We start from the raw sequence: 13066 nt of genomic DNA on the forward strand, positions 1-13066 counted from the left end.
TCATCTGATTTTGATGAAACTTTACATGCATGTTTATAGCCTAACGATCTTTGTTCCTTTGTAGCACCATGGACCTTTCTGTCAGACATGGAGAGCGGGGGAACCAACTCCGTCACATCCTACGTACGACCCATGCATCTTTTCTTACTACATATTTTAGTAGCCTTGTGATTGTCTAGAATTTGTCTCTAGCTGTCTTTGCTTCCCCTTCGCGTTGTGTATTTACTTCTTACTGTTTTCTTACGGCGTTTGTCTTACCAGGAATAACAATGCAACAGTTCGTTTTTACATTTTATATATCATAGCTGCTTACATATGGTATAATGAATAATAGAATAAAGACATTCAAACCTCATCCATCCAGCAGTCTCGCTGGGCGAGTCTGCTGATAGGAACAATTACATCTTTTCCATTCCAGAATCTGTCTATTGTCTGGCAATTGCTCACAATAATTGGTCAAATAAGATGTAAATAATCAAAGAGATTGGTCAATTTAGGCTAATGACGTCAAACCCACCCTTATATGGTTTTACCGAAGAAATTTCCCATGAGATATCTGTTATCAACCTAGAATGCAATGTTTACCACATTATGACCCTTTTTGTCCCCCGCCTTTCGAAGAAAGCAGGGGACTATTAAAATGGGTTCGTCCGTCTGTCTGTCTGTCTGTCCGTCTGTCTGTCTGTCCGTCACACTTTTTGGGACACAATAACTCTCTTCCTAATTGAGCTAGAATGTTCAAACTTGGTGTATGTGTTTATTAGGTCAATGCCTTGATGGAGTTCGAAGATGAGCATTTTCCTCTTAGGGTAAGCAGAGATAAGCAATTTGATTGGTTGATGCTTTGGGACACGATAACTCTCTTCCTAATTGGGCTAGAATGTTCAAACTTGGTGTGTGTGTTGATTAGGTCAATGCCTTGATGGAGTTCGAAGATGAGCATTTTCCGCTTAGGGTAAGCAGAGATAAGCAATTTGATTGGTTGATGCTTTGGGACACGATAACTTTTAATTGAGCTAGAATGTTCAAACTTGGTGTATGTGTTTATTAGGTCAATGCCTTGATGGAGTTCGAAGATGAGCATTTTCCGCTTAGGGTAAGCAGAGATAAGCAATTTGATTGGTTGATACTTTGGGGCACGATAACTCTCTTCCTAATTGAGCTAGAATGTTCAAACTTGGTGTATGTGTTGATTAGGTCAATGCCTTGATGGAGTTCGAAGATGAGCATTTTCCGTCTAGGGTAAGCAGAGATAAGCAATTTGATTGGTTGATGCTTTGGGACACGATAACTTTAGTTCTAATTAAGTGAGATTGATGAAACTTGGTGTATAGATTTATTATATGAATACCTTAACTAAGTTCGATAATGAACATTTTTTGCTGAGGGTAAGCAGAGTGATAAGCAATTTGATTGGTAGAAACTTTGGAACACAATAACTCTCCTTCTAATTGAGGTAGAATGTTCAAACTTGGCATAGGTGTCTATTAGGTGAATGTTTAAACTTGATGTATATGTAGATGTTCATTAGGTGAATGTCTTGACTGAGTTCAATAATTAACATTTCGAGCTGAAGCTAAGCAGAGCTAATCGATTTCATTTGTCGATGGTTTGGGACAAGATAATCTTGATTCTATCTGATAGAGAGTGATGAAACTTAGTGAAAAAAATAAATGTGCGATTAATTAATATGTGTCATCTATTTATTTTGCAATTTCGGCGGGGGACATCAGCCTCACTGTTGGCTTGTTTTTATGTAGCCACCTGTCACTCATTATCTAACTTGATTTAAGTAAAAATATGTGAATGTACTAACTTGCCAGAGGTATTAATTAATACAATATAATGCTATCCTTAATTTAAAGAGCAAAAATTCTACAAAAAGTGTTACATCTTTCGATATTTGCCCATATCGGATCGTAACTTCCTAAATGATGTCCTGTGGTCCCCCTAGAGGTCACAATTTTTATCTGATTTAAAAAAAAAACGTGTGAATACATCACCGTTACACCCTGATGATCGTTGAGATCGAATTTTCTCTCTTGTTTATCATGATCTGGTAAGGTGCACATTGCGACAACTTGTTACTAATTCTAATATGTCTAATCCGATTACAGAAGGTAAAACAACATATATACATCAAAGGTTTTTGAAGAAGGTCGTCTTCATGTATAACCCAAACTTCCAGAGATGGAACTGTCTTACACATAAGATCATTAAATGGTTGTGACTTAGGCTGTATTGGAATACTGTGGTGTATTAACATCTTGCTGATCAACTGGTGTAGTATTGACATATGTTGAGTTAAAGTAGCTAAGTCTCTAACTCAATATCATAAAAAATCTTCGACATTGAAAACGCAAATTATTAGTCAATTCAAATCAACATTGATCTTACAGGGATAAGATGGGCTTCTGATATCCAGTATTTAAGACAAAATAAAAAAAATTACCATTGGTACACGAATCGTGTACCTTAATGCGTTTCAGCGCCATTTGGAACAAGGGACTCAAAAAACGCGGCTAGACACATTCCACAAGTCATGCATCATGTCAAATGGTGACGCTATATTCTTATCTGGAGAGCATGTGCAATAAATATCATCGGTGTAGACTGGAATAACCAGACGCTAAAGATTGCCATTCAATTGAGACTTCAGGCGTATTTCGCCGAACATAATTGATTAGAAATTACAGTAAAAACAGAAACGGTTGAATGTAAATCAGTTTATATACATTCACATTACATTATTATATGCGTTACGACACATTTGTGTCAATTTCTAGGTCCCAAATATTAGCGATTTAGCCCCTTTAACATCTCTATGACTTGAAGTCTCAGTCGAACTATTTAAATTAATTTTATTGTAAACTTGTTCGTTTGTTGAACGGGTCGTATATTTTTTCTCCCTCCTGAAAACATTGATAATTCATGTTTAAAAAGGGATTTGTTATTTTGGAAATAGTATGAAGGGAAATATATGTGTGTATATATACAGTGAAAACAATATCCCAACATCCGAATGTTTAAGCGCTCAAGAGAAATCTATTACATATATAAATATACTCCAAAGTGAAATGGAAATTTGACGTATTGCGACCTGCATACATACCGATGAAAGCTGCCAGTGTCAGTACGTAACAGTCCTGGTGCGCAAGGGAAGCACGAAACCTGGCGTCATAAAATCATAAAAAGCCTGTTTGTGAAATCAACTAGTAAATCGAGGAAAGTTTTAAAATCGTTGTTGGCAATGGGACCCCGACAACTTACTATACAGTGTAAAGACGGCAAGTTACTGACAAGAAGAATTCTGGTATGACAATGAGATAGATTGCACGACAGTAAAGTCAACATCCCTCGATTGTTCTGAAAACATCGACGGACAAATGACTGCTCGATTGAGAGTTACTTGTTCACCGGTATGTTGACGAAGGAGCATGGCAAATGCACAGAGGAGCATCATAGAGCAGGTTGGTTTGTCAATAGCCCTCTTTATGGGGAAGTAGCTACATTACCCTGACAAGCCAGAAATGAATATAAATGGTTACCCCCCTTCAATAGTTTTATCAGAAGATTGCGACATAATGTCACAATGAACCCTAATGAGATACAACTATACACTGAATATAAATAATGACACGGGCTAAGACATAAGCAGCAACCTATCTTCATGAAGCAATGGTTATAAGTACCTTATTAACAATTGCTACACTTATGATGGTGTTTCTAGTTAGCTGTGTTCCCCGTCTTCAACTTGACAGTCTCCTGGAGATTTTAACCCCAGTTTTTGTAATACAGGAATTGTGTTTGATGAAATAATCTTACCTCTCTCTGACGAAGTGCTTGTTACAGGCTTTACAATTAAGGTTGTTTGTGGTTTTCTGGTAATTAAGAACATACAAATTATCACAGAAAATTAACTAATATTCTAACTAAATTACGTGTAGTTTACACCCTAAATTACAGAGAGAGAGAGAGATAGTGAGAGAGAGGGGGGGGGGTAACGTCCACACGCCCCAAACTAGGTCATTTCGGAACTAACGTATGGTTCAATATTATTACAATAATTCACTTGCGCTTAGGAGTTTTTAGCAGCGGGAGGATCGGAAGAATGCCAGCGTTGTTTAATAGGCGACCCTACTCCTTGTCACGTACAAGCAGGGAATCGAAACCACACCACTTGACTCGATGACAACCCCTATGGTTTCACGTGCACCCAGTAAACCACTAGACCCCCCGCCCCCAAAGATAACAACAAATGTAAAATGAATAATTAAGTAATAACACGTATAATAGGTTCAGTTATAAGAAAACTCGCCACCATTCGGCATGTAATGCTAAAAATGCATAGGTTGTGGTTAAATCCAGCCAATGCCACTTATTATTGATATTTTGATTTTGTTTTCTTCATTAAATATTAAAATTCCATTTAAGTACATTCTAGCGTGGATTAAGCGTGAGAAATTGACATATGTAAATGGCGACCACCAATTTTAAATTTCACTAAAGTCTAATAATCACAAACAATCACATTACGTTTACCAGAGGTCACATCACGTGATTGTGCGTGAGTTTCGACACATAATCTGTGTGCGTTAAAACGGGAAGTGTTATTGGTTTGTAGTTTGGCGATAAACCAAAATGGCCGATAACACAAACAATCACATACTGTACTGTTAGCAATGATTGTTGTCATAACGAGAGGTCACATCATGTTTTTGCGCGCGTATCCGTAGGTATAGACACATACTATGCGTGTCGTGGACTCTGAGACTGCCCCTTTAAAAAGAGACACTCCTATGTTTAATGATATCAATAATTACTCACGGATATTAACTATGATAGTCTTTTTAGCTGTGAATGTTACATTACGATAAGAATTGGTAGCCTCACACTCATAGGTACCACTCTGCAGTGGTCCTCTTGGACATTCTGCAAATACATAACACCCCAATTTCCTGGGTTATATACTTGGTTAGATCTAAGATGTTGCCATTTATAAGTAGCAGCAGGAACTACGGATATTTGACACAAAAGAAGAAACGAGTCACCAACGTCATGTACAGGATAATCTGGTACTTGATGTACCGATAAACTGTCAACTTCTACAGGATCTGAAACAATTGACATAAATAAAAGTAAACTGAAATTTTACCATCATGATCATGTGGATACAGAACACCAAACAATTCCTACACCCCCTCCTTTTGGTTGACATTAGTAGAATCAAGGAAAAGGGTTTCCATTTATTTTTAGCGTCAGGTTTTGGTGAATATCGTGATTTGAGGCGGAAAGATAAGAAGGTTAAGGGGTAGATTACGTTCATCTGTAGCGCCGATAGTTACATATTTACCGGTATGCTCCTTCCAGTTTGTGCGTCTCCAGATTTCTATGGTCAACCTCATGGTTGCAACATGCTGCTCTATCTGTAGTAAGCCAATGAATATTAAGGAAAGAGCTAGAGTTTGTCAAAGAGACGAGTAACAATACAGTTTCTGATGGCTGCTGTGACCATCGATAGGGTTTACTATTGAGGACTCGTCCTATCTAGAATTTTTAAATATACAAAAGTCATCGTTCCAGCATGATTCTTAAAATAGAGAGCATAAATTATTCATAACCGTATGTTTAATTATCTTTTTGTCTGATTTTGCGATTTTTGTACCGGTATATAAATTAAATTTTTGATCTCCGGCAAAGGGTTTATAATATGAGTGTTAGTATCAAACATTTACTGAACTACGCAACCATTTGTCGTGGAGATTGATGTAGAACGCGTGACACAAAACAGCTTTGATAAATGTAAGCGAGATACATTGTACGTCATTGTTTGTTTGATAAATAAATACACTCGATTTGGTATAAAGGAGATAAATACACGAGTCATAGACTAACCCCTGTATATTACGGGATACCACCAATTACCATGTACTAATATGGACCGGGGGTCTGAGGGAAGAAGGGACTAATTGATCGGTGCCCAAGGTTGTCCAAACATTTTATCCCTGCTCCATACCCTCCACCCGCCCCTCAAACGTTCCCAAAGCAATAACACTATCGTATCTATGGATTATACTATAAGACCAATATATATTTCTTACAGTTAATAACTAAAGGTGCTAAATCTAGATAATCTTCAGGGTCTTCATATATAGTGTGAGTTGTTCGACACCGAATAACAAGCCCATTATCTCTTCTCGTGACATTCCGGCTGAGTCTGGAAGTAAAAGTTCTAGTACAGGAACCAGGAGTGACGAATTAATTGAAAACCTCAGAATCAGCAGATAAATCTTGTGTAATAGATCCTCTTACACCTTCCCACTTGATAGTTCCTAGAGGTGTTTTCCCTACAACGCTTGTACAATCAAACGTCATACTCCGCGTATTCACCTTTTGATTGAATCAATGAACTTGGTTTCTCTGGTCGACCTACAAAAATGAAATTAATCCATAAAACACGGTCAATGAAATAAAGCTCTGTTGGGCAATCGGCATATTTGTGAAGCGATGCACGGACGTCACAGTATGTTGCTTAGTGAAAGGAGCAGAAATTGCATCGTAACCAAAGACGCACAGCAAGTTTAAAAGCATCTAAACAACCTAAAACATGAATGTTTTGAAAATGGGGGGCGGGCGGGGTGGGGGTGGGGGTGGGGGTACAATTTCAGCGTACAAACAGTACCTTCAATCGTATTCAGATACAAATCTACCTTACTAAGAGGGGTTAATAATAGATCTGCCAGTTATTTACTGTCGCTCAAATACAATATATATATATTTCATTATAATATTTACCTTGTAATGTTACCGCCATCGTACTTTGCTGATTTCGAAGTGTTCCACTAGAAGTATATTCCACTGTACACCTATACTGTGCCTCATCTACACATATTAACGTTCTTATATTAATATAACCGCCATTGGTAACTTTTAACAGATTACCCCTATTCCTTAATTCACCGGCATCTTCATAATAGACTGGGCCACCAATTCTAAATTTACTGATGTCAATAAAGTCCACATCTGAATTTCTTTTTCTAGCCCAAGTTAAACTATCAAACGTTTCTCCATTCTCTAGTGTATAGGTACATGTAAGGTTTAATCCTTCATTCAATATCCCACTCTTGTTTGGTGCAGCTACTGTTGCACAGTCCCCTACAAATATTCAGCAAATATAAAATTACATATGTATATAGAATCAACCATTATTATTATAGGCTATATTAAATTGTTAGCAACATGAACGCCCAAAATAATAAACATGTAAATCGTCATCTTACCTGTAAAAATCATAAAAACAAATAATATGTAAGTTATACGACAACATAATATAATAGTCGACATTTTGACATCAGCTACCAGAAAGATCTAACTAAATACGCACAATAACTTTGCATAATTTACCAGTTTCTAAACGCCCAATAACATAATGGATATGCATTACTCAGTGAATGCATTATCGTGCCCACAGGTAATTGTCCAACGTCTAGATGTATTTCTTTTGATATGGATTTCCTTTTATCGAGATAACGAAACGTTAGTATTACTCGGATTATTTGGGCTAACTGCAGAATATGCATGTAACCAATCGCAACTACCTGTAAGTACATAAAGGATTATGTTTGTTATTACATTAAAGGATGTTACGCGGATACTTGAATGGAGATAGAAAAAAAACCTCGAACGAAAAACCTCGGCCTTTCTGCCTCGGTCTTTCTTTTTATCGGGTTATTTTCTTCAGTCTTTCTTTCCCCAGCATAACCCTAGTCTCGTGCAGTTCAGTGAGCCCCTCCTCCCCCAATGAAAAGAGACAACTACACAAAAAGAGGAAACATCGTGTGTAATTCTGAAACAATATAATCTCATTTTGGAGTTCAGCTTCATATGTAATATTGCAGCATGGGTAACATGATTTTAGAACTTGCTCATATCAAACACGGCCCAGCCTGTCTAACCGCATTCCATCCACTTCTATGAAAGGTTATCAAACTAAAAATATATCGTATTGCTTTAATTCCGATATGACCTATCGCAACACAAACCACTACTGCAGTGGCCGATCCATATAGGGCAGAACTAGCGGGGTTAAAAAAAAACCAACTCTAATAAATGCAAATGGTTTTGTTTGTACTAATGAACGACCCTCCTCCAGAATTAGTTCCTATTTTGTGCTTTCCTTAAATCTCGGATATCGGCTCGATAACTAGGATGTGTTGAAACAATCTATGTCGCATTATAAGTAAAGTAGTATGATGTCAGTATTTTATAAAATACTGGATGAGTTATACAACGTGAGGGCCCGCGACAGGGACATCCGGGTACTGGGACAAGCAACTCGATGAGGGAGGCCAGGAGATTACTTTGCTAAAACACATCACCTAACGAAAGTAAAAGTTTCGCTTCAGTTTTGATTTTAATGGTCGGATACCAATCAGCCTGCCTAGAGAGATCTATTACCGCGTGCATAATCACTGCCCGCGACAGTGACACGCTCGTCGCTCACCATCATTGCAGTATTCTACTTGCCGGGGCCCGGATATCCTGACGGTGACGATAGCCTCAAACGGAGCGAGGACGGGTTCCCACGAGCACACTGTATGGCGTATGCCCGTCTTCATTAGCCCAGTTCGGAGCAAAACAGTAGGACGTTAAACCCCATTTCATTTCATTTCATTTCATTTCCCACGGGGCTAACGTGGCTTATCATTTTTAATTAACCAAATTTTCCAAACAAAGTGAACTGATTCTAATCCTACCCACCCCACCAGTTACTCACATTCAGACAACTCGCCGGTTTTCTACAACTTTACCACCAAGTTACATTGTATATTTTTTTGTCATTAATTTATGCCAAGAAATTATTTTTTAAAACATTACGCGGCATACCTCCGGACGCCTCTAGATTCCGGGCCCTTGGACAAGTGTCCCTGTTGCCCCCCCCCCCTCTCACGGGCCCCGAGAATACTTTGAGAGTTTGGGCGTTGATGATGATTTGTATCGCATACCTTTTCCCAAATATAACATTTAATTCCATCAGCTACAACACCCCAAATCTCAGATTTACACGGTTCATAGAACTAGAGTAATAAATGATAACACATTTTAATCATTAATCGTCAACTTTATCCTTAAATACTACATCAAATACAAAATAAATAGTATCAATATATTTCTATAACAAAACTAATTATTTTGAAGTTATTCTTAAATTGATTGGTTCAACCGCAAGGTTTCATACAGCGAACAAACAAAAATATTTTCTCTTTGTGACCTGAATTATGGCCCTTGACTGTACAAAAAATCGCATTTTGTTTAGCATCAATTGCGGAAAGTAGGTTACTATCGTCCTGGCATCTGGTCCACAGTTTACTGCATTTAAATAGAATAACGGTGCTCATACGAAACACTGGTAATTGCCCCTCCTTAATAGCTGACACTTCTATACTTTCTATATAAGAAAGGGCGAGGTTAAATTTCCCTTCAAACATCGTCCGGCGTTGATCGAGAGAGTTTAACGTTCACTCGACACAAACTAGTTCATTTTCGGAGGAGCACATGGTTCAATTTTATTTCAATAATTCGCTTGCGCGTAGGGGTCTTTACAGTGGGAGGAAACCGGAGGACCCGGAAAAACCCCACGGGGTTGGACAGCCGGGAAATCGAAACCACGCCAGTTGACTCAATGACAGACCATATTCCTTGCCGCATACAAATATTGGATCGAAAACTGTGCCACTTGACTCAATAAAAGCCCGTATGATCTAAAACGCACGCGTTAGACCATTCCACAGCCCCCCCCCCCCAAGCTAAAGAGAGAGGGGTCAAACAAATAATATGTTATGGCTTAAGGTATAAATTTATATCAATAGTTAACTTAAGGTATAAATTTATAGCAATAGTTAACTTTCAAACTACCAACAACAAAATACACTCAAATTGTCTGATTAATGAGCGAGGTTGTTATAAGATGTTGAACAGTCAGGAACCATACCATGCCTCGTCACTTTTAATCCTACAATCTTAACCAAAATTGTAGAGTGAAATAATTCAAGACCCGTCATTCGTTAATACAAAAAACAATGGTGGATTTAGAAAATACGTATATTGCATGTGTTTCTTTCAATACAAAAATAAAGTTATCTTTAGGTTCTTATACTTCCTACCAATTCTCGGAAAGCCTTGCAATGTGAATTATTAATTACTGAAAAATGGAGTTAACGAAATAACTTACCCTCTAGGGAACTATGGATCTAAATGGTTTGAAATAGGAAGTAGTGCATAAGGAAAGTGTGTTTTGATCAGCGGCCACATACCTATTTCGATATAGTTATTAACAAAGAAAATTCTCGAAGCACAATAAAATGGCACAGTGTATGACAAAGCCCTTAAACGATACAACATACTGTATGTATACTGTTAAGGAGCCCTCACAGACATGTCGTGTGGTGAAAGGGCTATATATTTTACAACAATTTTAACTTAGTATCGTGAAATTTACACTTAGTATATTAAAACTGCGAGACAGTAACTTGAGATTGTAATTTTCAATTTGGAATTAAAATTGCCATTCGTATTAGCTAAACGAGCAGGACAATGTGTTTACGTGGACATATCTTCATTACTGTTCCTCGAGATTAACACTAAATTATATTGTTCTCGTCAATTATACATACATTATGCAAGAGCTAAATCTGCCTATTGCAGGTATTTCTTTAGGTCTGAAATGTTATCAAAATTATTAATTAGACATTAATTAACTTATCCGTACCATAATCAACTCTCGATGGCATAGCTAGCCTGAGATCTTTAGTGGATTGTGGCCCAATTTACTGCATAACTTTCCTTAACGATTAAATCAATAAATGGATAATCGAGACTATGCTTTTTATCGTACTGACTTTAGTAATGACGATCGAGGCTAGGCGGAAATTTCAATCGCTTAATTCTCGGTTCGTTGTGGATCTCAATTTGACTGAAATTTTCAGCAAATTGCCTTTACATTATCTAGTTTTTAACTATTATAGTGAGAACTTCCAACTCGTTATCTAATCTCCCATAATGTGTCTTTAATATATCAGCTTGTAATATCAGTTCTATTCTGGTCACAGGTTTCGAAATAAACGGATGTGACACTACAGTGACACTGCGTGACACGGAATACAGGTGGTACTATTGCCCCGGTCATGGAATCTATTATTATATACTCTTCAAAATAAAGTAGGGGATATTCATAAACAATACAAAATGCGGAAATGCACTGCTGTTTTTATTAGCGGTAACCAGTGTATGTATATAACAGGCCAATTGCCTACATATGAACATAAACAGTTCATATGGGCGGCTTATCTGACGGCCCCATTAAACTCGCAACGAGATACACCGTCAAAAGTGAAAATGGACGTTTTTGATTTTTGTCTTAATAATGAGTAATTGCTCCACCAATCCTCAGACATTCAGCAATTCGTCGTGGCATGCTCCTAATCAACCGTCCAATCACGATTTGGGGCAATCTGACCAACTCCTCTTGCAGTGCAACGGCCAATTCTTGCAGTGTTGTCGGTTGACGTTGACGTCGAGGAACACGTCTCCCAATCAAATTAAACGTAACACACTAAAGCAAAGATACGCTAAACAGTAAATATTATGCAAAAACCGATAGGAAAGCAAACATGGATAGATAAACCAGCACGCGGCAGTTTTCATCAACCCTTCCTTGAAGTGCCAGATTTGACAATGAACCCCCGGCTATTGCGTGTCGCACGTGCAGCTCGGCGGTTCTGTTGGGGCGATAAGTTCTTCATCTGTGAACATACTCTCAAAGCATGTCAAGTGTCCATGACTATTTATCATATCACAACCTGCATAGGTATTTGCATTTCAATATCCCCTACTTTTTTAAGCGTATACATGGAATTCACTATTTAACTCCCCTCTGTATTATGTACTTTTAATAATCAATAAATATCTAGAACACTGTATAATATATAGCATAACTAATTACATCTCTTACAGCAGTTATAACTAATAAACACATGTTATAGTATCCAAGAACTCGAATTAAATGTCTGTCTACAGTGGGGGGGGGGGGGGAATCACAGTGGCTAAGTGGGTATGACGCAGGCTCACTATCCAGGAGGTGGCGTGGTTTCCCCATTGTCAGTGATGCAGGAAGGAGGGCCTGACAAGGACAGCTGTCTAGTCGTTCGGATGTGACGAAAAACCGAAGTCCCGTCCCGTGTACACATTGAAATGAAATGAAATGAAATGGGGTTTAACGTCCTACTGTTCTGCTCCTAACCTGGGCTAATGAAGACGGGCATACGCCATACAGTGTGCTATGAGGGAAATTTTGCCCGGACAGCGACACCACGGCCTACTCTTATATCGAATTCCAACTGCCAAGGGATATTTTACGTGCACGCCACCAGGCTCGGCGCACCACCCTCTTATCTGCCCCTGGTTTAATGTATAATGCAATTTTGCAAGTAACCCACATCACAATACAAGAAGTGTATACGGATTGCATTACTAATGCCATATGTATTAAAGGGACAATAACACTCTTGCTGGCTTGAAAGCTCCAGAAAATAAAAAAATATCTCTATCTACCTGTTGTATAAATTATCCATTACATCCTATTTTACTTGTCCAGAGTGTTCGAAAATATTTTTAAATCGAAGTTTCATTTGAAAAGGTTTACGTGAGACGTTTCAAACCATTATGTTGAATTTTTCAATATTTTTAAATAAGGTGTGTTAAGATGAAATTTGTATCATCATTTAATTGAAATATTCTAAAATAGTACAATTTGTTGACCAGAATAAAGATTGGGACAAATTATTCAGTTACAACAAGAGTGGTATTGAGCCTTTAACTTTACATACCGGTACATATCAACTGAAAGGGTAAATGGAACTCGTGAAAACGCCTCTTTACATTTACCCGGATACCCGTATTTATTAGCCTACCCGGAATAGAATAGTAGGACATTAAATCCCATTTCATTTCATTTCATTCAGCACCTAAGATACATGATACATGTACATGTGATGACCTATATTTCAAT

At 37.8% G+C, this 13066-nt stretch overlaps 1 long non-coding RNA gene across 1 annotated transcript; it reads right to left on the bottom strand.

Annotated features, from left to right (window-relative positions):
* Nucleotides 1-2686: 2686 nt before the first annotated feature.
* On the bottom strand, nt 2687-6375 carry LOC126807682 (uncharacterized). Its single transcript, XR_007674149.2, has 4 exons — nt 6102-6375; nt 4828-5114; nt 3826-3881; nt 2687-2912 (listed from the first exon to the last, which is right to left on the bottom strand). It is a non-coding gene; the product is annotated as an uncharacterized LOC126807682 (long non-coding RNA).
* Nucleotides 6376-13066: the final 6691 nt, after the last annotated feature.

Source organism: Patella vulgata, chromosome 9, assembly GCF_932274485.2.
Source record: "Patella vulgata chromosome 9, xgPatVulg1.2, whole genome shotgun sequence".
NCBI lineage: Eukaryota > Metazoa > Mollusca > Gastropoda > Patellidae > Patella > Patella vulgata.